Source organism: Trachurus trachurus (genome assembly GCF_905171665.1).
Source record: "Trachurus trachurus genome assembly, chromosome: 12".
NCBI classification, from domain to species: domain Eukaryota; kingdom Metazoa; phylum Chordata; class Actinopteri; order Carangiformes; family Carangidae; genus Trachurus; species Trachurus trachurus.
In genome coordinates this window covers 14,770,546-14,797,630 of record NC_139908.1, presented here as the reverse complement: position 1 = coordinate 14,797,630, position 27,085 = coordinate 14,770,546, and the positions used below count along the sequence as shown (strand labels likewise).

The window sequence follows — 27,085 nt, the reverse complement described above, 5'->3', positions numbered from 1 at the left end:
AACATAGCCGCTATTACACATCGGATGGGGGTATCATATTCACACTGACTCTCAAGCAGCGGGTCCATACTACACCATATCCAGCTTGGACAATCGATTGCATCCTTGCTAAGCCAAATAGCCACTGCTCGCTGTTATTGCCTTTTCTGCCTTCGGCTCATACTGTAATCATGGTTGAATGGACGGGAGGGAAAGCCTCCACAACAAAGCGGCGCAGTTGTATGTGCGGTAATTGTGCTGCATCTTTATGGTGTAATAAACACTGATGATAGCGGACGTATGAAGGCATAAGTCTACACACACACGTAAACACAGATATTGTCACTGTGACCCCTGTCAGACCTGCTATCGTCAGTGCATCAGATATATCCGGACTGTTTCTATATGTGGCGGAGATGGATGGCGGTGCACACCTCTGACCAGAGTGCATCTCAAATATATCTTGAGCGACCACTTACGATCAGATTTCACTGTCCCTTTTTATTTATTTATTTAATATGTGGAAATAAAATGTGTAGATTAGATTAGATTAGATGTACTTTATTCATCCCACAACAGGGACATTTTGTTGTTACATCAGCCAAGTAAAGAAGAAAGTAGAGAGGGCTAAAGAAAACAAAAACACAAACACAACACAACTCAACAGACAGAAGACAGAGACAATAAACAATGTATTATATTAGTATATTAGTTTAAACTATTCATAAAAGCAAAAGCAAGATGGAAACTTGCCTTGGGTGCAGACTTTGCTTTGTCCTGCCACACAAATACTAGGACGTGGCCCTTCCATGGATTCCCACCAAGGCATAATGAGGACTGAATGATTGTACTGTATCATGACATGTTCTTGGTAAATTAATACTTTTGTAATAGTAATTTTGTATTTATAAATAAACCTTCAATCAAGATGCCTTTTATTACTAAATATGAGCAATGCCATATAGGCACACAAAAACTTGAACAAACTATTGGAGAAAAATAACAATGGTGCTTTCTATGTAAGTAGCCCTCAATACAATTTGTGAAAAGTCTGACGCTATCACAGGAGAGCATATTGCAAGATATATGGTATACTGTAAACTCAATATTGCCGTATTGATTAATAGTCTGACACGTAAGAGACACAGGGAAACACACAAAGCCACTCAGATACGCTTTGTATCCTCATACGTGCACACACACACGCACACATCTCACACCTGTTAATGGATGTGTTAAGAGGAGGAGATGCTCGGCGGGATGACAGGCAGCTAGTGTATATGTGTATGTGTGTGTTTGTTTTGTGCGAGTGTGGGGGGTGACTGCATTAGGGAATCACACACCCAGCTCCACTCACCGGGGGACTTCTGTCAGCCTGTGATTTTGCCCTCTACCCCTCCCAGTTTTCTCCCCACCTCTGCTGCTCACTGCTGAAATAGGTCAACCAGATATAATGGAGGGGCAACGAGGAGCAAGTATGCGCCCCCACCTTCCTGTCCCCCCTGCACTCTCACACCCGTTACCTCCACCGTCCGGCAACAGAAAGCAAGCTGAGGCCCCCCACGGACACGGAGGGGCTGGCTGAGGAGACACGGGCACAGCCAGCCACAACATCCCGACCTCCCAGCCACAACAGCCATTTACACAGCCACGCTTGAACGGAGCGGAATCCAGCATCTTGCATGGAATGTGCACACTTACTGTACAAGACAAATTCGCACCATCGGCTTAAAATGCTCATCTCTGCAAATTTGAATGAGAAAGAGGAAATTGGAAAAAATTTAATAATGGATATTGTGTGTATTGTGTGGAACTGTTTGCAATCACAAAATGGTTCATCACTGTCACTCTCCTATAGGGAGCATGAGATGGAGGAGGAGAGAGGTGGAGGATAGCTAAGGAAGCTGTTTACAGGGACTGCAACGCATCGACATTAAAGGTGCACTCCACCAGTGTGGCATGTCAAAGTCAATTTATTAGGGGCAGGAAGTATTACCCAGCCAATACGGAAAACAGTTGCATCATGTCTTTTATCAGATTTGTTAGAATGACTCATCACCAGATTGTCTAAACTTATTTAAACATACGGGCTGCAATATGGTACTATAAGTGTAGTAGTAGGATCCAGAGTTTTTGGAGCGTTGTCGGGACATTTTAGCCCTCACTGCATCATTCGGTCCCATCTTGTTATAATCTTTGCAGACTCTTTGCAACTGTGTCACTTCAGTTGTTTTGTTTCTCTGTCAAGTACAAATCTCCTGTGTTCATGCCCTTCTCAGGGGACTCACCTTTGTACATGCTTCACCGGAATCTACCCTCATTTGTAGCAATAAAAAGGACTGCTCACAGCATCGTGATAAATTTGCATGAAGAACACACCAAGCACAAAACAACACAACAGAAAGCTATGGTTTAAATACTGGGGTGGAGGGACCAGCTTCCTTCGTTGATTTGGCTCTGTACCATACCACATAAATGGAAATATGAATGGTTGAACTATTAATAACCACGGTAAACAGCTTCATATTGTTTAGAATAGAGTACTGTATATCAATAGGTTGGTTGCTGTAGTCCATGTAAATGTAGTTATTGATTCAAAGTGTAAATCAAATACACTGCTGTCCCCCATCTCCTACGTATAATCATGTCACATGCTAACACATGCATGCACATACCATCAACACACTGCAAGTTTTCCCTCGTAGTCCGCTTCTCTACCCTACCTCTCTTCTACTTATCTTACTTATATCCTTTGCATCTTCCTGCACTCTCAACTCATGTTGTCTTTCCTCCGCAGTCTCCACTGGCTGTGACCTTTTCTCCAGTGGAACAGGATACTGCCCATCTCCATCTCCCTCATGCATTAATGATCTGTGGTAAGCTGAGGGCATCTGTCTGACTCCCAGCCTGTCCGCTGCTCCTCCACTTCCAAGGACGGAGCTAAGCCGGAGTCAAGCTCAGCCACATTCCCTGTCACCCACAGGGAAATGCAGATAAATAGCCATGGATAGCGATAGCTCCACAGTCTACAAAGTGGAGTCTGCCTCCTCTCATCTACACAGCATACATCTCTTTGACACTCCCCAGTGGCAGATATCTAAAATACTAGAGCAGAGAGATGACAGTAGGCAACAGACATAAAGAAACTCAGCCAATTATCCCAGTTTTCGTACTGAACCTCGCTGCAGATGATACAAGCAGCTGAAATAAGGTTCCTCAATACGGTAGGGATGCAGATTGTTCTCTTTCATACCTTCTATTTGTCAGTATTTAACATATGCTGTAATTACCATAGAGAGCTAAAATGCTTCAGTCCACCATTCTTCATGCTGCCCTGATGAGCTTTTCCCAGAAAATGCGCAGGACTTCCTGAAAGACGCCCAAAGTGCTCTTTTGGCAAAGCCTCAGTCTTGTCAAGTTCAAAGTTTTGAAAAAAGATAGAGAGATAAAGTGATGTTATAAATCCTAATACTGCTCATTCAGCTGGTTGAAAATGGTAGCCTGGTGAAATAGATCATGTGCAACAGCTTGCCTTGGCTATCTGTGATCAGCTTCTTTTGCATCACTACCTCATCTCATGACCATTTGCAAAATGGTGCTCTTTCTTCACCTCGGTGATCTGATATGGTTGTCTCATTGTTGCTGCCAACCTCGACAAGGTTCTCACTTTCACCAGTCACAAGATTTCGAGATTGCTGAATTCCTTGACTTCTTGGTGCTTGCATTTAGATAAAAGTCTCTCTTGCACTCAAGATACTCAGGTTATTTCCAATTCAAAAAAAAAATGTGAATGTGAATAATTCTGTACTTTGTCTTATCAGTGACCTCAGATAAAGAGAGCAACACTTGACAGCAACAGGTTTTTCATAGAAAAATGCAAAAACGTTTTTTTTGTTGTTGTTTTTTTAAGATAAAACATTGAGAAACGGGTGCTGCAGCAGCATAGGTTACATAAGAAAGCAATAATAACTCACATCTACAGTAACCTTTGGAACACTTTAAAGTGGATCTGTGCTCTCAGGATGTACTGGTATCATCGTCATTAATATAAACCTGACGGCCGCATACAAATGAAAGTATCACAAAGAATAGAGAAGAAGGAGCTGGACTGGCTTTGGAGTCATCCTAGCTGGCCTATTCTGTTAACTTTTTTTTTTTGGTAAGTTTCCAACTAATTCGTTTTCCACTGACTGTTATAAAGGTCTATGTTCTCTACAGAAGCCACAGGAAGGAGAGAAATGTCTGCTGATACAGACTAAATATTCTCTTCTACACAGTAGTATATACAGAAGGAATATCAAGTTAAACATTCAGGGATATTTCCCTGCAACAACAATGGTGAGCCACATGGCCTAACAGAGGGATATTGTAATCAGCCTCTTTGGTGTGTGTATCTCACCCTGTCACCTGCCGGGACTCATTCCCCTAAAACCCTAAGATGCATTCTGACAGCTGCAGAAATCCTCATCTGGGGGGGGGGAATGAAAAGATTTCTTCTGTGCACCTCCCCACTGCTCCATACCCAAATATTTGACTTTGCCTGTGATCCACAGCCCTTGAAGGCTTCTGTTGGGCTTTTCCACACGACTGATCTCTGTTTTCAAAGCAGGTGTTTAAAACACGCCCGACACAGAAGCCTCACTCGTAAACCAGAACAAGAAACGAGACGGAGAGAAAAGGTAGAAAAACGAAGAGCGGAAGAGAAATGAAGACAAAGAGAAATATTCTAATATGTTTGTAATTTTTCCAATGTGACTCCCATATTCATGCTGGGAGTTTCATTTGAAACAGGTGAGGTTAAATTAGACACGACAATCACATCAGATAGTGCCGTGTCTGGCTGCCAAGCTGATGCAACTCCCTGGGGTTCCTGTCTATAGCCTCAGCCCTTGATGTCACACACTTACACACTCCTGCACACATGGCCTTCAGTCATTAAATAATACACACGCTAACACACATGCATGCCCACCTAGGAGCATGTAGTCTATTCAGTCGGCTTACACGAATGCAGACGCACAATATCGAGGAGGAAACTTCATAGGGAAATCAGGCTGACAGATCAAAGAGCGCACACACGGGGATGAACCTTTGAGATCGTTTGAAAATCTACCGAGGGATGTTTTCCTAAAAACCAATTATCCCTGCGGTTGTGTTAAAGGAATGACCACTGCTGTTTCCAGTTCATATCAGGATTCCACAGACGATACAGTTTTTTTTTTTTTCCCCTTCTCGGCCCATATGAGCTACATGCAGCGTACTTGACATTCAAAACTGCCTTACCAAAAACGGAACTCTTTTAAAATATATATATATATTATATTTTTATTGTTTTCGACCGTCAGAAATGATGAGTAATTACATGTCAACGCTTCATGTAGGACATGAGTTGTACTTCACACTATTATTTTAGGTCAATTTTAGTTTGATGGCTGTGTGTTTTTCCAGTTGATCTAATTGGTTTCGAAATAGTTTCACGAATCAAGGGTATGGACATCTTTCTCATCCCATTAAGGAGCATGTAATCCTTGAACTGAATTTAAAACATGAAAGCTTTTCACTCGACAGCTCTGAAGAAGAGCCGCTACTCTGACATTTACTGTCAGATCTAATTAGTCGGTAATCACTGAAAAGCTAAAAGTCTGACTACACAAAATTGTTACAACTGATGGCTGCACAGCGTAGCTATATACACAACGATAAACACACATAATTGCATTGATAGCAACAGAGAATTCTGAAGATGAGCTAAAAAATAATCTAATTTATACACATCAATCATTGTTTTTACATTAACAGGCTCCATAAGACAAATAAAATCTGTTCACTACTTTGGTCCAGACTATCCATGAGTTTTTTTTTGTATCAAAAATCATAGACAATTAATACTATGACCTATCTCGTCCCCTAGCTTTTCCACCATCAGTTTGACCTTTGTAAATCCGACTGAAACATCTCCTCAATGACTACTGTCTGGATTGCCATGACATTTTATAAAAGCATTCGTGTCTGTCTCAGAGGAAACTGTTATAACTGGTGGTCCCCCTGACTTTCCATCTACAACCATTGATTCTACGAGTCACTCAGAGCAACTTTGTATTGATTTGCAGTGACCCTTCTCTCTCTGGGGACGAGTGCACCCAAACTGTGCCAGCAGAATGCCCCACCCCTACAAGACAGAGCTCGCGCTGTTCTCTTTGGTGTCCTGTCCACCACACAGGGCTCTCTCTCTCTCTCTCTCTCTCTCTCTCTCCCAGTTGTGAAGAATATGGTGAAGGGTGACTCATCTGACCGTATCACTTCCACACTCCACATCTCTGCGGACCAGTACCTACGGTTCTCGCAGCACTGACCTCTGCAGCGGAACTCGACTGTGACGGCACTTTCTGGTCACGCAATCACAGCGGATAACTAAACTCACCACTGACCACACACGCATACAACCACGCACGCACGCACGCACACACACACACACGACTTGGATGTCGAGTGTGAAGTTGTTTGGGTGATGCTCTCAAGAAAGCTGTAGGCTGCATTTACACAGAGCAAGCAGCCATCCTCTCCCAATGGGCACATTTTGAGCAGTGCACTGCACTAGAGTACATTTGAATGCAGATGTCACTTCAGTCACCGCTCCTAGTGAAACAGCAGCCAGTTGAGCAGTCTTTGTGAGTCAAGCTCCTGCCATCCATGCCCCTACAATGAACCCTCTTTCAAAGTTGCTTGCATCTTCTCCTGTTGCCTTCTTCACACAAAATCAGAATCAGCTTGGCCTGGGCTATGCGTGTGGATATCTATATATATCCCAGGCGTGTATATACTGTGGCCACATATCAATTGTTACACACATTTCCTCCTCAGAATTCAATTTATCCTATCTCTGCATGACATGTGGCCTGACACTCAGCCATGTGAGTGACAGTCGAACCCAGGAGATACACACCAGGGGGTAAACACAGCGCCTTAATAGACGGGATGAAAACACGACTGGTAAGAGGGAAGCAGGTGACAGAGGAAAAAAGAGACTGGTGGCCGCTGAGGGGAGATGGTGCGATATGGGGAGGGGAAATGAGGAGACAGGGAGGAGGGGGAGGAGGGAGGGAGGGAGGTGTGGGGTTGGGGAGGGTTCTCCACAGGCTAGTAGTTCAGCTCACATCACCTTGCCAAACTGTCACTGCCCCCTACACCGACCCCCCTCCAAAGCATCCCCCTCTCCAGCCGTGCCTCCCTCCCCTCTCGACAGAATGATTAATGGTGTTTCTGGTCATGCAAGCACAATTGTCCCTGACTCCACTAAACATTATCATAACTTTTTTCCAGCATAATCACTGAGACTATGAAAAGCCCAGTGTCCTCTACGAAATACGGAAAAAGAAGACAGCTACCAGAGGCTTTTTTTTTTGTATTTTGTCTGTTTCTCTTCCATTGTGTTAATAACGGGGAGGAATGAAGGATTTATGCTCAGATTAATGACACAGTTCTGGAGGCAAGACTGATACAATCAGCACCATATCCCATCCTATCTCCTACACACTGGAATAATTTAAAACTATTAAAATCCAAAAATGATCTTCCATGTACTGACAAGAGGACTGGAGCTCAGTGCTGAGCCTCTGCCAGCGCCGGGTTCGTATTTTCCTAATGTCTTTTTAATATAGTCATGTCATATTCCTGCTGTTTCTCTAAACATTCTTGCCTATCATGCACTGTGCTGTGTGTCAACAATGCCATATTAAAGGCAATATACCATGAGGGTGGCCTACACGTTTACTATCAGTTCTGCATCCCCACAGGATCCATTACTGTTTATAGGACTGTACATTAGCCTCTGTCTGCTGCCATTATCTCCTACACATTGCTGGGGACACTCAGCATCAGAGACTTCACAAAGACGGCTTTGCACACCATGCAGACATGCAAACAAAACCATGCACACAATGTATGTAAGTGCAACTGCAAGGGAAAGCACACAGATATGCAAACAGAGAGGAATACATGATCCACACACACACACACATCAAAATCTCCATCACATACAGCAGAAGGTCATTTCTGCATTCAGAGCACGAAAGTGGTGTGAAGTGTGTTGAGCTCCGATGTGTTGTGCGGTAAAAATGTAATTTAGATGTGTGGCCTTTCCAGACAGCCTGTGGAGATTTGTGTTTCATTGCAGGAATCTGGATTTGGTCTTAGCTGAGGTTGTGTGGGTTACTCTAATCAGGGGAAAGGAAGAGGGAAGAACATGTGCCCAGTCCTTACATATAGAGAATGTTATTCTAATTTACAGCCTGAATTATACCTCTGTATTGACGTGTCACCATGTTGTGACGACCAAAAGATTTATAGCTCTTGGTGGCTTTCACCCTTTATTGTCACATTTCTAACTTGAATTTAAATGGAAGTGTTGTGCAATAAGAAAGAAAACACATACTGTACCATATACATTCACAAACATTAATAACCTAGTGATGGTAGTGAGAAGAGAAAGTTTGCACAAGATATTATTTTTCTACATGCAAAAATAAAGAAGTTTTGCAAGAAAGACTTTTATGACCTCATCCATATTGTAATGAAATATAATGAAGACCAGGCAGACCAGTTAAAAGTTCTTGTCCATATAGCATGCAAAGCCCCTATGTATAATTTAATGGCAAACAATGCATGTGCATACCTATGGTGAAGACTCACATCTGCATATGAGTGTAAATCACCCTTTATACGCAGTAAAGACTCTTTCTCTGAGCTTAATAGGGGATAAGGAAGTGTGAATAGAGGGTTGGTGTGACAAAACACGAGCTAAAGATAGGGAAGGTGGAGGAGGCTAAATGTAAAAAAAACAAAACCAAAAAAAAGGAAAAAAAGGATTTTCAGGAAAGACACAGTGCCAAACAAATCCGCATAAATCCAAGCTGGTTTCCCTTAAAGTATTACACTTGTAAAGAGAGCATCTCAAAAGGAAAATCAGCGTTCATTTAACCAAAGTGTATCATAGCTTACTTTTCCTCATGAACAGACAAAAGCATTACAAATTCCCTGGGGAATGAGCTGAGCAACATCCATCTCCCATTATGATGATAGTGCAGCTCCACCCCGACATCCCATTGCTTTCAGAACATAATGCACGTGGGATGATGTGTTCAACAAATATTGTTGGTTGTGTTAATGTGGGTGATATGAGGCTTGATGTGTCTTCTGTTTGAGACTGTACAGTTTAATGTTTCTGTGCCGCAGCAGTGACAGAGGGGTTTGTGTCCTTTGCTGCCAAGCTGTGTAGCTGCTCTACCCTAACCTCCAGACCCTGCACATTTCAGATGCCAGCCAGGACCTGACGCTGTGTGCCAAAGGCCACACACTCGGAGAGAAAAATGATTGTGATATGTTGGACAGGAGTCTAAAGCCTACACATATAAAACCCACCCCTTCTATAGCATGACCGCCCTTGTAAACATGATACAGTAGAATGAAAAGAAAACAGTATCTTTTCATAACATATTTATAAGAAAATAATTAGCACCAGGGTTAGTGTGAGGTCACTCAAGTCTTTCTAGGAAGATAATGAGTGGGTATGGTATGAAATGAATTTCCCACACTTGACTATAAAGTACCCAGTAGGTGTTCACAGACAATCCTGGTGATGCCTGAGGCATCTATCACTGAGATCTGAGGTCGTGGCCTCCAAAGGAGACTTCAGGCATCACCACTTAGGGTCAGGCAAGAGGTCAGGGAATATGTCACCGCCCTTCATCCTTCAACAACAGATCCATCCTCATTTCAATCCCACATCTCACTATACACCTCTCCTCCTTCCTCCCCTGTCAGTATTTTTTCACAAGCAGGTCGGGCTATAGGCCAGATGTTCTTTAAGGCTCTCATCATATCTCTTATTCTCTTTGGAGCGTGACTTGTCCTCTTCATCTTCCTCTATTGAAAACTTGGCAATCGCTCACTGTGAAAGAGGCAGGCTCGAGATGTGGCATGTACGGCAAATGAAAAACAACAACAACAACTTTATTTTCCTCCTCAGCACACGCAGATGATGTACTCCACAACTTATAATTGCGCTACTGATTAGGCTCGTCCCACTGCAGATCTCCGCCACTTCACAAAGCTCATCAGGCACATCTGTTCCCAACAGCACCAAACAAGAGGCACATTAACAAACAAATAGATAACAATTAGTCACGTTTGAAGTCCTCTGTTCCATTACAGTGAAAGCTGTGGCTGCTGGCTTCAAGGAAGCACAGAAGCCATGCTACAGTAGGGGGCTTCCTGGAAATGAACTTTCAGCATTTTGCATCATGGTGATGATGCATTTTAAATCATTCGATTGTGAGAACACACACGAAGTGCAATGGCACCAATAGCCTATAAACCGATGGCTTACACAACCATTAATTCATTAATTCATTGTAATGGGTGTTTAAGTTTCCATGAATCTTTTTAGAGTTGCTCTTCTGCCTGCTGGAGACACAGACATGAGAATGTGAAGCACTGCTCAGCTGTCAGTCATACTGCATTAAGAGATGACTCAGGACATGGCTGGGAGTCAGAGGTTAAAGCCATTACGAGCTGGGTGGCTCCACTTTCTGACCTTTGACCCTATTTCTCTACACTCTATCTTTTCTTCCCGGCAGCTCTAGTTGAAACTAACGTGGACAGCAGCAGGTGCTACCAAATTCTACAGCTCCTTGGTATAACCATAAAACATATTGTGAACTGGAGCTTAATGGCTTATTTTCATAATTTGTCTACAATCTTACTGTGCAACTAATAATTACTTTAAACTTTGATTTTAATTGTTCTGCTGATGTTTTGCCCATATTCCCACCGCTGTTTTCCTCTAGCTATTGTAAAAACCCTTACTCTCAGCTTGCCTCTCATTTTTCCATCTTCCAAATACTTTGCTGTCCTTTTATTTTTGATGAGAGAGGGGAACAGGAGGTCTACCCCAGTGCACTCCCGGCCTTATGTTTTAATATTTAATGGCGATGTGCAGTAATACCAGCGAAAAAACACACACACATGCTCACACTAGAGTTGTGTATTGCTGGTGAGAGCAGGTGTCGGTGGCGAATGCTAATTGAACTGGTCCATGGGTCAGTGAGCCTTCCTGTTTTCCCTGAGCAGCAGTGTACAGATACATTCTGGCAGAGCAGAAATCGTCTTTGCTGGAGGGCACTCCTGCCTCCCACTGTACGACAACAGAGCTGCTCTCAGGCTTTACAGTAAAGACCAGAGAGGAGCCGCTGAGCCAGTTGCTGACGAGCAGTATGGAGAGAGGCATTTTATTAAATCATAATTAATAAATAATAAATATGTCTCATTCACACCGGGAAAATAAGGAAAATCGAAAATATAGCTCTTGATTGATGATGAAGCACATGCACACACAATCAAACACACACACACACATACACACACACACACACACACACACACACACACACAGCCAACAATCCCATCTCTGTGAATAGACCCATTACAAATGAAATTGTCCCTGTCCCAGACATTGTAATATGAATGAGAGAGTGTGAGTGATGGAGAATGACACATGCCATGTGGGGGCAGGTTCATCAAGGCCTATCACTACAGCCCATTACTGTAAGTTAGTCACCATGCAGCCAGTGCTCATTAGTCTGGCTTTCCTGTTATGTAAGTGCAGCCGCCAAAGTAATGGCTTGTGGTGCATGCATGTATAATTCAAACTCGTGAACTTTGTGAATTGCTCCAGATGATTCTAACTGTACCGATGAGTAATAATGTGGTAGAAATACATATTTTAGAATATGCTTACCTATATGCAGTGGAGTCACCAGGAGCAGGAGGAAAATGTCAAACGAAGCATGGGAGAGAAAAAGAGAGGGAGAAACATTAATTAGCACAAGGGTTCTAAATTACACTCAATACTGTGCAAAATCATAATAAATATTCTTTTAACACAATTAAATTTAATCACCGTTGTTATACAGTGAAAAGAATGTTTCTGCAGAGCATGAGCAGAACATACCATTTGAAGAAAGAAAGAAAGAAAGAAAGAAAGAAAGAAAGAAAGAAAGAAAGAAAGAAAGAAAGAAAGAAAGAAAGAAAGAAAGAAAGAAAGAAAGAAAGAAAGAAAGAAAGAAAGAAAGAAAAGCCTGAGTACCCCTGCCCACTGTGCAGCCACACATGGCTCTGTTTCAGCGACGGGGGAATTCAGGAGGAACACATGTTTCCGGGAGCACCATCAAGTATGTAGAACACAGCCGAGTTTACAGAGTAGAGGAACCGGCTTTAATTAGAGTCAAGCAGACCTGGATCTATTTGTTTTCATTTGTGTGATTTATCCCCTTTCATTTGGCAGCTGGCTAACATGTCCCAGACCATCAGACCAACTTCGCCTGAGGTAAAAGGATACGGCTGGCCTTTGGAGCAAAGGAGAGGTGGGGGGATGGAGAGAGGGGAGGCCCTCAAAGTGGGAGAAAAAAGGAAGACAAGCAGTCTTGCAGAGTTTATTGGGCCACAGTTGAGGCCACCTGTCGTGTAGATATACTTGCTATAGGTACAAGAAAATCAGTGGAGGTGGGTCAGCTGCAATATTCCTTGTAACCCTGGATATTTCCCTTTGGGTAAACACATTTCCTCCCATTCAAGCCCTCAGGGGGAAAGAAGATATAAGGAGGATGAAGGTGGGATGTAGCTCAAAGACCAAAGATGGGTTATTAGATATTAGGACAAGCACACCAGACTACATAAGGCTCTACGTGCCTCAGGGGAGATCTGCTGATGGTTTTAAGGCTTTAGCCCGTCCCTGTATTGCAAACACTGACGGAACACAGAGTGAGCATCTGTGAGCATCTGCGAGATGTTCTACAGCAAAGAAAAAATCAATCAAAAGCTAACATCTGCCTCAGAAAATACGTTCTTTACTGCAGTAGAATCTACAAACCATAAACTCCAATATGGAAGGGGAAATGATCCGAGACGTATGATCTAGATGCCTGTCATTGTTCGCTCGCAACTGCTGCTCTTACACACTCTTCTCCCTCTTTCCTCATTTTTTCCCATTTGACTCTCAGTGACGTTGATGTGAATGGGCCTCATAAGATTACAGCTAATGTGTATATCTCTTAGCTTTGTGATCAGATTACCCCTCGCCACTGAGGCTGATCTATGTGAAGCAGAGACCCGAGGGTTTGATTCAGCTTCAACGCATCGTCGCCAGCTTGTCATGCAAAGCGTGTTCATAAAAAAACAAAACAAAAAAAGCCTCAAGCCAACACAAATTAGATACAGATATAAGGAGTTGAGTACTTTTTCCACGTTTTAATTTTCATGTCATTGCGTAAATTGGCAAACCTCAAAATGTTCATTGTGTCCCCATCTCAAGTGGCAGCAGACACCAGAAGGCAGCGGCCTCAAAACAGAACAAAGGGCTGGCAGAGAAAAACACATCACAGCTCGGTTCTTGACAAATGGGAATGGCTACGTTTTTTTTCCCCCCTCTTTTCTGTCTAATGACCTAGCCTGACTTCAGTCAAAGCCTCCCTGCGAGCAGCTGATCAAGCCCAGGTAGTAGATTTACAGTCCGACCAGCCTGTAGGCAGCCGAGGGGTCTAGGAACATCAATAAAGGGTTAACCAGCACCGTTAAGATTTAAAGGGCCAGTAAGTGGCTCCATTAGCCCGGCCGACTGTTGTAGCCGTAGGGGTAGAGGTGGAGGGTGGGTGGATGAAAGAGTGAGAGAGACAGGAGATGAGGTGCCCCTGAGACATCAGTCCTGGACAGAGGAGAAAAGAGGGCTGGAGGGCAAAGTTTAAGACATGCCGCTCAGGCGTCAAACCCAAGTCTCTGCTTTACCTTCCAGCCTGAAGACAGAGGCAATGCAGTCAATGAACAGAGCAGGAAACACCACAGGAAATGAAAAAGAAACCAAGAAGGGGTTTCATACCACTGGACCTTATACAGTCCATGGTCCTCACATCTGAGTCTGATCAAGAATCAGTGCAGTTGCTATTCAATTGCTGGCAAATCTGGCCTCTGGGTTTATGAGCCGATCCAATCATTAATCAGCAGTATTTCCTGTTCATGCTCCCAAGCTCTCCAAACTTTGACTGGATGTTTGATAGGGAGCAACTCAGGGATTCTCCAGTTAAAGAATGAGTGTTTATAGAGGGGACCGTTGCCACTTAGTTAATGTTCTGTCAGGGGGGTCGTAATTGCCTGTGTGAGAGAGTGATTGTGATGTGAGGGTGGGTGCATGAGGGATTTAAACCTGTGTCCATGTGTTCGACCATGTTCACCATTCCTACTGTACAATGGCTTACCCTATCAAACTGCAACAAATCCATATTAATCCGCCAAGAGATTATCTAATACACACACGAAATCTGCCCAAACTTGACTGCTTCTTAATTTATTATCTCCTTCTTTGTGCCAAATTCTGCTTAAGTTTGCAGGGATGTGTCAATTTCGAATGCTGCTCGAGTCAACCATCATGTAGCTGAGAAGCATAATGTCGTGCAAAAGAAGCAGAAGATGACACAAAATACACAATCCTGGAAGATAAGAACTTCGCTATCCCCTCAAGTATGTCTCTTTTAGTGCAACTTTCTTTGAAGTGGCAAATGTTGACAGCAGCGACTTCCCAAGTGACTTTGCAAAGACAGAGAGAATATATACAGACAGACGGTAAACTACTCACTAATGACTTTGGGAGAAAATAGAGTAAATATACAGTATATCTGTTTATTAAGACTCATATACAGACTATATCAAAATGAATATACAAACTCACACACTGTTTCTAGTGAGGTTCGATGCCCCCCTGCCCCCTCATACAGTATAAATACATGGATGATACGTGTGGTGATAGTCTCCTTTTAATTTTACAACCTTTTAATTCACTAATCTAAAGCTTTCATTTCAATTTGTGCTTTCACAAAACACGCAAAGCACAAGCCCTGCTCAGCAGTTCTGCCCTGTAATAAGTGGAGGTCTCAACCCAGCACTTTAATAAATGTGTTAATTCAGAGCTCACCAGGCAGAAACAATGCCAGCATGGGAGATAAATTCCCCAACGTTCATTTCCTCTGTCTGTCTTATGGCTGATGCTGAGCTGGAGATGGCCCATGGGAGGAGGGAATGAAGATCATACATCACGCTGAGGCATCCCAGCGAGTCTAACATGGCTTTGTCTCCACTGTGTGACCGTGCATCTGTTTATGCGTGTTTGTCGTGCTGCAGTAAAACCATATGGCCGTTCATGGGATATGATGTAGAATATAATTCGGTGGCGGAGGAATTTTGGCAAAGGCGATTTTTAATGGAACTGATTTACACTTAGATGTGGATGTGAAAACACAAGATATGTGACGTGTGCGTGTCGTTTTCTGACATGCAGTGTGCAAGTATATGTGTGTGCGTGCGAGACTGTCCACTATATTCCGATGGGGGCTTTTATTACTAAATGAAGCCCTATGGAAATGCTGCTTCTACTCGGCATGAACATTTCTATTATTAACTCTCAGCACTGCGACATCCTCAAGGCGAGCCTTCCACTGGTCTGTGGGGGAAAACATCTTTACTGGATAATAGTCCCTTAGTCTAATTACAATGCCAGTAATCGCAAACGCACACAAACACACTCGCACACACACACACAGCACAGAGAGTGAAGAGAAAGGAAAAGGTGGCATGCATCATACACAGCTCTATGACAGGACCGCGTTTGTTATGCTAAGAGTTTGTTGCTAAGTTGAGCTCATTAGTGCAGCCTGTGACGATGCGGATGGCTCTCTATAAAGAAGCTTCAATCAGATAATACAGAGCTAATCACTGCTGCGAAACCAGTGACTGCAATAGAAACAGCTTGGTATGTGACAATCACATTATACCACTGTGTGCACAGCCTAAAGAAGTAAACACATTCACTGGTCTGGGAGCAGAAACAAAACGGCTGATTCACTGGGTATGAGCGCGCGGGTGACTCACTGAGCTAAATGGGGTTAACAATGAAGCTGTGGTGGTCCAGGACTTTCCCCTGAGGTGTTTCTTTGGTTGTCTGTTTGCTCCTATTTGCATTCTCTGTATCGTTTCTTTCTCTAGAATCTGTGTTTGCAATCTCTGATTGAGCTCAGTACACAGAGGTCAAAGGTCAAGTTGCTTGCATCTGGGATTCCTCAGGAAGCTCCTCATTCCAGACTGACCCACGCCGTAAACAAAGAGCCCCGTAATCTGCTCTCCTCGCCACATAAACACACATACGTTTTATACAAAAAAAGACTCAGGTTCCAGGCCGTTGATAAAAGTGCACACCACCCCTCTTGTGTCACTCAGTTCCCCTCCCTGTTCCCTTTTAATGGCTTTTTGAAGGAGGCTGAAAGCTTTTTCTCCTGCCTCTCGCTCCCAGTTTGTTTAAACAAGTTAATTAGTGTGGTTGATCTGATGGGACTCCGGTGCCTCTGAGGTCTGTCACAGACCCTGCACTGCCAGTCAGGAGGACAAAGAGACACTAATCCCCGCTCAACTGACTGGCTGGAGGTATGAGGACAGACAACTTAACTAAACATAATGTTGGATTGGAAGAGGATCTAAAAGTCTGAACAAAGATAAATCAAACGATGATTACATCCTTCCTGGAAAACATAAAGAGCAGAATAAGCTTCAAATCCATTTTTGAGTCCACCCTCGTGTTCTGCTCAGGCTGCCCATTGACACCATCATTGTAAAACTCAAATTTAATAAATAAAGCTCTTTTTTATGGATCAGAGGACTCATTAGCATGCATGAACTATTACTCCCAATCAATATATCACCAATGGCAACTCTTCTTTCTGCTTGGTTAGAGCACTAATTATTGATCAGGGTGAAAATAAAAATGGATGAAGCACTGTGTTAGTCAAAACTATGCTTTTACCGGGCCAGGCTTTGAGAAATACAGGCATAAATCACAAAGGAGCTACGTTTCTCAGGCATTTAAGGTTAAACTCATTTTGCTCAAGGGCTTCCTGGGATGTAGGCCTACATGGAGCGTACTCCATGCTGCACAAAAACCACAAAGCAAAATGTATAATCTTTCCAGCTGAAGATGTCACAGTAATCAAAGTCTTCAAACAGCAGTTGTTTACTGATCCCCAGCTGAGACAAGAGAATCCGATGACCACACAATTACTTTGTTATCAAAGCTCGTCAGAGGGAGATGTGACTCAATTGTGAATTGGTCGTACACGAGCGATGAAGAGATACCATAGGTGGAGCGGAGGAGGGGAATAAAAGAGGTGCGTGGGGAGGTCACGTCTCTGGGGTGATGGAGTCGAATGAAAACGGCCCCGTACGAGGAAAGACTGTCTGACATCCTCTTCAAAGGAGGAGTGAGACACAGAGAGCCAGAGGAAATGAAGAATGCTAAGAAGAGCTGGGGGGGGGTTATTGATTAAGAGAGCAAGGAAGTGTTAGAGGAGACAGCCCAGCAAGGGAGTAAAAGGTAGAGGTAAGAAGGTGGGATGAAAAGGATGACTAAAACGGTAAGAGGAAGAGCAACAAGGGGAGTTGAATGTAGGTTCAGGCTCAATCTGCAGGTAAAGAGAAGGGGAGAAAGAAAGAAAAGCTGAGTATTGTGAGTAAGACACAATTATACCCCCACATCTCCAATGTAAGCCTCCGGTGGCTGATGAGCGGATGAAAGTAGAGTAGACGAGCGAGCACGAGAGATAGTGATGGTGAGATAGTTACATGTTCCCAGCTATCCCAGGCACCCCTGCTGTCCCTGCCAGTCAGCAGGCATCCTGCTCTCTTCCTAATGAGTTGTTTACATCCACAGCAGCAGATCAAAACCTCACCTCCAAGTCATGGTTGGCAGCGTCAGTGCTTCCACATACATTAAGAAACGTTGGGTTTTTGCAACGACTCCCCTATTTGAAAAACAGGGGCAAACACATTATCACAGTTGCGAACGCTCCTTTTCCCTCAGTTCATCCTTAATTCCTACAACTCGGATGCCTGGGGATTGTGTATCAGTCTTCTTTAATGACCAAGATTAATGTTAAGTAGCATTATGGTAATGGAGGTACCAGGCCTATTCCACTTTATTAAATAAAGCTGCTTGAAAATGAATACGATTATGGATTCTGCTGTTGTTAATGGAGCGTGGCAGAGAACAATGTTGACTTTTCTTCTCATTATTGTTTTGATATGATGATCAGGGTGTGTTCTGCTGCACCGTGTTCCACCTCATATGCGCACATGCACACCCTTAACGCACACAAGGGATCTCAAACACGGGCAGCAATCTGCATCTAGTAACATACAAAATGTAGCCGAACAGCAGGGGTTTCTGCTACGGCTTGCGTGTGCGCACATGTGCAGAGTGTGAGAGACAAAGTGAGAGACAGTTAAGATTTACTGTACGCTGCACCGGATCCCCAGCCAGCGCTCCCTTTAAATTTTGCCAACAATAGAATCACACAATGCTTTGAAAAAAAAAACTGCAGCGCAGTGGAAGCACCCCATGAAGATCTGCAGTAGCCCAGAAAATCAAAACCTCTGCTGTGAGAATTTTTAAAATGTACAAACTTCTCTTGGATTACAGTACCCAGAATATTATGCCTGTGCCCCCTCCTGAGAGGAGCCTGGGGATCTTTACAGACAGAAACATGAGAACCGTCTGGATTAGACAAGCTTTTGTTAGAGGCTCGCCACCTGTATATGTGCGTGCCTCCGCATGTATCTGTGTGAGTACGCACACGTGTGGCACAGAGGCCAAACTCATAAAACCTCACCCCCGGCTCTGAGGTCTCCCCTCATGGGATGATCTTTCACTTGTCTTCCATCTCTTCTTCTCCCACCCTCAATTTCCCCCCCTAGAACGCACCCCTCCTTCTTCTTCTCCTCATGTCCCCCGAGTTGCAGACACCAGAGCACTTAACCTCAACAGCCCCCCACCCACACTCACACACACATACACTCTCAGTCTGCCCCTGACACAGACACAGCGTCACATCAACTTGGCTCATATTTAGCCTTGGATATGAAAGATTAATGGGAGGGGAAGGGGGGGTAGAATCAGTGTTGGGGTCTGCCAAAGGCTCTCTGTGCTCCTCCAGTCAGCGAGCTCTCACTCGTGCTCCCGTGGAACCGTAGAGGGTCTGTAGTTTTAGCTGAAGTGCTGAAAGGAAGACGGCATCATGCCGAGCCTTCCACCCTGGTGTCACTTTCAGTTTATCTTCCCCTGCTGAGAATCCTCCACCAATTATTTGGGCTATAGCACACACTGCTTTCCTTCCTGCAACAAACAATGACATCAAATACGGTGTCTTCTGGGATCTTTGAAGGGAAAAAAAAGAAAGGAGAAAAAAAACAATCTTTGGATTTTTGACAGCTTTCCATGAAAATGGAGAGCCCCAGCTACAAATTCAAACATAGCAAACTATAAATTTCATTGGGGTATCTGTCCTACAATACCTGCTAACTGTTAATTGAATGTGTAAAGAATCTGTCGATAAACATTTAAGAGGCTGCTCCTTCTTCCTATAAAGAGATATAGCCTGGAGTTAGGTTACAAAGGAAACACAATTGGATAAGAAGATAAATCAATGAAATAAGTAGATTACACAGCACCATCTATTTCTTTAAGTAATCTTAAGTTTCTTACACAATCCCCGAGCAGAGACGCAGCCCGAGAGCCAGACAGAGTGAGGAATGTCCTGATGAAAAACACACACCGAGCTCCTCTCAGCACATCAAATATTAAGGGGCAATATTAGTCCTGTCTTTGTCACCCCATCACCATGACCACGGCCAGTGCAGGAAACAAGCCTGTGAGTGCGCATGTGTGTGCATGCATGAGTTTTGATGTGAAAGTAATTGTGACAGAGGCATGTGTGTGTACAGTAGCTGTGAAAAGACAGAGGTCAAACGCAGGGCATCGCTTAAAAAAAAAAAGATTTTTGTGTTTTCTTGGGAGCTGGGGTGGAAAGGCGTTTTGAAAGTGAATATTTGTACTGCGTGGTTTCAGCTCTCATTGTGGGAGAGGTGGTGTGGGCAGCACCGAGTTTAAGGAGCTGACCTCATCCAGTACTGGTGGCATGAGCAAAAACTGGTGACCCCACCCATCTGAAAGTCTTTCCATAGTCTCCCTTCACACTCCAAGAGTGTCACAAGTTCAAATCTGTTACATTTCATTCGCATGACTGAGTGTGCTACGTTTTTTTTTTCCTCTTTTCTTGTCAATAAAACATCCAAGCAAAACACCCCCTAAAAGCCAGCCAAGGGCGGTGGTAGCAGCAGAATACTCTCAGAGGTTCAGAGGGACTTAATGGTAAGTATTTGGGCTTCAGAATAACTTCTTGCTCTTTCTGCAGCGACAGTTAAAGGTTGCAGAGCGTTACAGAGTTGTCTCGAGCTCACTCTCCCAAAGCCCTCTGTTCTCTTGTATGCCGCCTCCCCTCTCCCCTCACCACCACCACCGCTGTGACTACTTCCATCAGCCCCTGAGACGCCTCAAACAAGCTTTTTCACAGAATAAAACAGAATCTAAAATTGCTGCGAGCTCTGTGCTGTTATTGGAGTAGCAGGGTCGGAGAACACAGAAAGCTCATCCACGGGGCAGTCCGGGGCCACTTTGTCCAGCTTCAGAAGCAATGTGGGACACTTACTCGCTCTGAGCAGAGTGAGGTGGGGTGAGGTAAATGTTGGGGGTTGGCCCTTGGCTCAGAGAGGTGTGGCCCGATGTGACGTGCTGCTCCCTGATGCACTGTGCTGAAGAGGTCATGTAAAACCTGATTCCTGTTTCCATATAAAATGTCGCTAAAGATTTGAGCAAAATTGGCGCATGCCTCCATCAAGTACCTTTATGTGAATATATTCACAAGGACATAACAAGATTACACAAATTATTGAAGGAATCAGGGCAGTGCTTTTCCTAAGTGCAGCCTTGCTGAGCTGGTAGCATGCCTGTAAAGGCTTATCCTTGTTTTTTTAATTTCTTGCATTTCCACTTAGTTTATTTTATGCATAAATACCTTATGACTAATGTTTCAATTTTAGCATTTAAGCAGAGCATCCTCAAAGCCATGTAGACCCAAAAAACACATTTCTACAACTATCTTCCCTGCACACCGTCCAGCTGTAACACTCTAATCTCTGGACACAGTCCCTTATTCATTATTCAGGTAACACAGGACTAAATCGATTTCCTGCCCTCACCCCTCACCTCTCACCTGCCTCCTCTTCCTCTCAGATCAACATTCCACACAAAGTGCAAAGGGCCCGGCCACACGAGCAAGTATTCAGGGGTATTTGGTGGAATAGCCCGCATTATAGCGGGTTTAGGATTTCACATAAACACACCTTGATCCCTAAATCTCTGCTAAGCCTGTTTCAGTTTCAAACAGCAGGAAAAGAGCCTGCTCAAACACTCAGGCAGTGGAGCTGCTGAACAGATCATGTACAGTATAGAGACTCTACACATCCATACATCTGGCCGAGAAGACCATCTGAATGTAAATGTCATCAAATGGCTTACTATGACTTGTGTATGGGGGACGCTGTGTGTGAATATCTGGGGCCTCTAGATGTACTATGTCTGTGTGTGTGTGTGTGTGTGTGTGTGTGTGTGTGTGTGTGTGTGTGTGTGTGTGTGTGTGTGTGTGTGTGTGTGTGTGCCCATAACCCTGTGCATGCATGCAGCTGCCCTCCCTACAGGGATCCGCTCCTTCAGACACATTTTCACCTCATCTGCGTTTAAGGGCATTAATATTGCACCAGCCGCGGTGGCAGGGTTAAATGGATGACTGGGGGGCAAGAGGGGGGCTGAATGTCAAATGCAATCCCTCCACTCCACCTTCCTTCCCTCTCTCTCTCTCCACTTCTTCTCCTTTTTTTTTGCTGTGATCCGGTACGACATGAGGAGTTCAGGGGGATGCTGGAGCCGGCTGTCCGGAGGCCACAGCACCAGCATGTGTTCCGTGTTTAGACGAGTATATGAGCCTTTTCATCTGCATTTACATTAGCTGCTCCCGCTGTTCTAACCCGCTCCTCCCCTGTCGCTCCCCATCCATCTACGCATTTGCAAAATCCAACAAAAGGGACGAAGAAAGAGCAGATAATGATGGGTTGTGCTGCGTGCCTTCAGATGTTACCACTCAACAATGTCAGCCTAATCGTCGTCAATTTTCAAAGGAATAATGTTCAAAATTAAAAGAAAAAAACATTTACAAGCTTGTTATTGTCTTGTGTCCCTAGAGATCACGAGAGAGAGCAAGTACAGCACAATACATTATCCAAACCATCTCTATCACATTAATCTGCCCTGCTGGGACTACCGTGCTATGAAGCCTTTCATGCTGGTTCTTAATTAAGTCCCATTCCTATCGCTGAAATCATCGCTGATAGGTTTTGTGGGCTGGTTGAGAAGAGGAAGAGGAAAATAAAGGGCGGAGCCTAGCGGTCCGGGGAGACTGACATCAGCGAGGTCACTCGGAGGTTAAGTTAACAGGCATACTGGCTCCTGAAAAATTAAAAGCTTGAGCTCACGAAAGCTGCACTCCGAGCACAAGTGGCAAGACGTGAAGGAGTTGTAAAAAGAGCGCAGCGCAGATGGACATGCAGGCACATGTAGGGCACACACACACGCACGCACGTACACACACAATGCTGGTGTTAATGCAATCGGTGTGTTGATCAGCTTCCACATGGGTAACCCTGCGACACACACGGTTCACACGGCCTCATTCCTCTTGCTCAAAGTCAGACACAAAAATTCACACAAGCCATTCCCAGTGATTGAGTGCTCAGTGGAGTGAGCACCTGCAGATACACACCAACCAACAGGAGAGATGCACCGACAACACTCTTGATGGACAGATGATATCTCTCTCCTTCTCTCTTTCTCTGTTTTTCTTTCCTTGTCTCCCTGTCTTCATGCACACATGTGCATCCATCCTGCACTGGTTGTGCTCAGCGGTGTGTGAGGTATAAGCATTGTTATGCAGGGTCACGGGGGCAAGGTGTCGGCAGTACATCTCCGAAGTGTTAGAATGCCAATTACAAAGTGTTAGAATGACAATTACCATGAGTCTTAGCCCGCATCACTGGCACAGCTAAAGCCAGGGATTTGGTTTGGAGGGAGTGGGCATTATGATGTCAGTGGTTTTCTATCCAAATAATCCCATATGAAAATGCCTTTTCCACCATTATAGACATTGTGTCATCAATTTTAGAATTGGTTCTTGTGTTTTTCATAATTAAAAAGAGTATTTTGGAAAGTGTAAAATCATGCCAATGCAGACAGAGCTCAGAAACTTCAGTTAATGTTCACATAATACATCAGGATGTGAGAAAAACAATGTGATCTCAGTGGTTTTGACCGTGGCATGATTGTTGGTGCCAGACAGGCTGGTTTGAGCATTTTCTGAAACTGCTGAACTGCGGGGATTTTCACACACACAACACTTCACGGTGGTGTGAAAAACAAAAACACACCCAGTGAATGGCAGCTCTGCCGACGGAAAACACCTCCTTGATGAGGGGGAGTGGGGGGGTTAGATGAGAATGGTCGGAGCGGTTGGAGATGATGGAAAAGCTACGGCATCTCACATAATCACTTTTCGCAACTGCGGTGCGCAGAAAAGCAGCTCGGAGTCCACAACACGTCAAGAATTTGAGGCTGCAGAGGGCACGGGCTCTGGAAACCAGAAAAAAACCTGGTCCGACCATTCAAGGTATTTCTTCTGAGGCAGATGGTCAGGTCAGAATTTGGCATCAATAGCATAAATCAAGGGACCCACATGCCTTGTGTCAACAGTCCAGACCCGTGGTGCTGGTGTAATGGTGTGGAGTATGTTTTTGCACAACACTTAGGGGCCTCTTGATACCAATCCGTCCTTGTTTGAATGCCACAGCCTGTCTCAACATTACTGCTGCTCATGTGCATCCCTTTATGGCCACAATTGACCATCTTCTTCTAATGGCCACTTCCGGCATGATAATGCACCGTGAGTTCAGTGTACTTCAGTGGCCTCCCCAGTCACCAGGTCTGAATCTGAAAGAACACCACAGGGATGAGTGAGGATGAATGGATTGAAGAAATTATATGATGAAGATGATGATGATAAGGTGTCAAGTCAACATCTTGTGGAATCACGAGGAACCAGCTGTTCCATAATAAAGAGAGGCTCTATCCAGTATTAACACTGTGTCCCTGATAAGGTGCTTGGTGAGTATAATATTTCAAAATTTTCTTTCATTTGAATGAAAATTATCCACTTGGCCAGAGCTATGAACACATTTGGATCTTGACAACCCTCACTCCCAAACATTGCTCACCCTATTCAACAACATAGACTACAGGCTGTGTCATTTTAAAACACAGGTGAATGTAAATAAAAGTAAATAACATTTTCTTGTTGCACTCTCCTTGATGGAACAACTTTGACTGCTAGATTGCTTATTAAATGCCTCTCACATCTGTCAGCAGTGGCCTGTCTGTAAACAAACATGTTTTGACAGCAGAGATCCAATGAGTTGATACAGAATAATGAGTCAGTTAGCAGGGGTAAAAAAAAGAGAAAGAGAGAAAAAAAGAGAAAGAAAGAAAAAGAGAAAAAGCAAGCTGCCAAGCCCATCTTCCCTTATTGACTATCTGCCTCCACTGACTGTAGGAGCACTTTTGTCCATCTCTATTCAAAGACTTCTCTGAGGAACAGTTAGTAAATACAAAATTATCTCAACTGAATCCCAAAGACCGTTTCAGTGGCTTCTGTTGTACAAGAATAAAAAAATAAAATAAAAAAAAACATGAACCACACTTAAAACATTCAATTGCAAGTTTTAGTTATGGTGCATTCAGGGTGTCCTTGGGGTACCCGAAGAATATTTTCAAATCAGTTTCTTTTTGACACCTTGGACACAGATAGATAAAATGTGGCATTCATCATTCAAACGCTATCTGAGCTACTTCATCCTTTTTTCAATTCCCCAAACTACCTGCCATCTCATTTCATATATGTGATGTTAAAAATGAATAGGAAGGTTCAGTTATTCATCATTTGTCACACTATTTTTAGGTTTTTCAATAAGGGGGTTGTCATTGTTGCTGAGGTAAGGAAATCTTCAGAGTAAAACTACACAGACACTTCGGATCCTGCACGGGTCCAAGCAGTCACTGCGCTTCGCTTGCTCAGACGCGACAGCATTTTGTCCCTGTTCCCTTCAACACAATGACACACAGGCGGACTCATGTACTCGGTCTACACTGCTGAGCCGATGTAGATGTGACACGGACTTCTGCAGATCTAGCACAACGCATAACATACAGTAAATGAGGGTGAAAAGTCTATACTCATTTGGCTGATGCACTGAGGCGGATGAAACAAACATTTTGGTGTCTACTTCCATCAAGGTGTAAGAACATGACATGAGGACAAAGCAGAAAATATTTCATTTTATCTAGAATGCCAGTCTCTGACACATTACAGCTCTGTTATCCAAAAACTAACAGTATGGTCTTGCAGGAAGAAAAATGCTTACCAAGTAAAATACAGCTTAGACATTCATTTTCCCACTAAAATGTTGAAAATCTTAAGTTTGAAATTAGGCACAAAAAAAGAACAGCAGCACTTCTTTATTGCTTTTCTTCTTGTGCACTGCAATGTGTGCCAGTCTGCTCATCATGGAGGAATCAAAGAAAATCACACAGTTTAGAGGGGGAGGAGCAACCTTCAAATTATCAGCAAAGTCACATTTAAATACATCCTGAATTTAAACAACAAAAACAACAACAAAAAAAAACGGAAATATACATCAGGCTTTCTCCCTCCGTCACTCCTCTGCAGAGCCATGTGAAACCAGAGGAAAACAGGAGGCATCAATGGAAACGGTGAAGGAGACGAGTGCATCATTCCACCTCCAGGTCAATTGACAAGATAATTACATGACTGAGGCGATGGATGAAAACCGGCAGTCGCTGGCACACGCATGCCTTCAAGTGCGTTTTTAAGACACAAGTGTGGAAGGGGTTCTTGAACATGTGCACATGTTTTTTTTTTCTTTTTTTCTTTTTTTGAAGTGCAATTCATTATGCTGCCAGCTGTATTTGTTTATTTGTAATGAGCAACTACATGGGTAATTTTTTTTTCATGGGAAACTTGGCTGTAACCGTGCTACTTTTGTTATTTTCCCCTCGCAAACATGCCAGCAGTCGCACACAACACAGTGGCCTGGCCAGCCACAAAAACACAGCAAGAACATAATCAAACAACAAGCCAGGAAACCAACTAGGAGAGTGCATGTTCAAATTATGCATTTTATATAACGCAAATTAAATTAAATATCCAGCAAATGCCCTATAATATACGTGCAATGTTCTGTCGATATTGTCACTTCTGCCTACAATAAAACTGACTTTATCTTACTGTCGATCAGCCACAGTCATGTATTTCGTAATGGGAACATTTCTCCACACAGGCCAGGTTCAGAAATGATTATATTTTTAAGGCTTTTTTTTCCAGGTTGCATGTCACAGCAACACAGCAGTCAAATTCAAAGGGACAGAAAAAACATTTGCAAGATGAACATAATATTTCATATGCATCCACACGAAGCTGTCTTCAGCGTAATAACATTAAATAAACTTTAATTAGTGCTTGCACAACCTGTTCCTTCAAGATTCCTGACACCTGACAGGTAGTGTCACTTCTTGCTGCCTAATTGCTGTAAATTGCATTACGATGACTGACAGTTATGGCACTGTGATTGGCCAGCAGGTTTTCTCAAGCAGACAAGTAAATAACAGGGCTGCTGAGGAGGTTGAGCCTTTGTGATTTTTTTGGTGACAACACCTAAGAGTGAGATCCTGTCTTCTTTCTTTAGTCGGCCTTCTTTCACAAATTTTAAAAATGAATTTAATGGTCGGTGCAGTCTTTAAAAGAAGCGTATGGCCCCTGTTATGCATTTCAAAGATAAGTGGTGTAAATGCCCCAAGATATTACTGTAAAGCTCAGGTAACGTTGTACACAAGAAGGTCCACTGTGTATTAGCATAAAAGTCGAGCACAAAGAGCTGAAAGATAAATTGTGGCAATAAACGTAGTGGAATGAAACTTTTTTCAAGCATTGTTCTGAACAACTAGACT

General features: G+C 43.5%; 2 protein-coding genes across 2 annotated transcripts in view; both read right to left on the bottom strand.

Annotated features, from left to right (window-relative positions):
- Positions 1–2,286, bottom strand: part of zmat5 (zinc finger, matrin-type 5) — a 346,127-nt gene extending 343,841 nt beyond the window's left edge. The window contains exon 1 of the mRNA XM_083984189.1: positions 2,276–2,286. The gene's annotated coding sequence lies outside the window, so the exon portion shown is untranslated. The remainder of the gene's footprint in view (positions 1–2,275) is intronic.
- Positions 1–27,085, bottom strand: part of unc5cb (unc-5 netrin receptor Cb) — a gene marked incomplete at its 5' end in the record, with an annotated part of 106,747 nt that overhangs the window by 57,409 nt on the left and 22,253 nt on the right. The gene's annotated exons all lie outside the window — the stretch shown is intronic.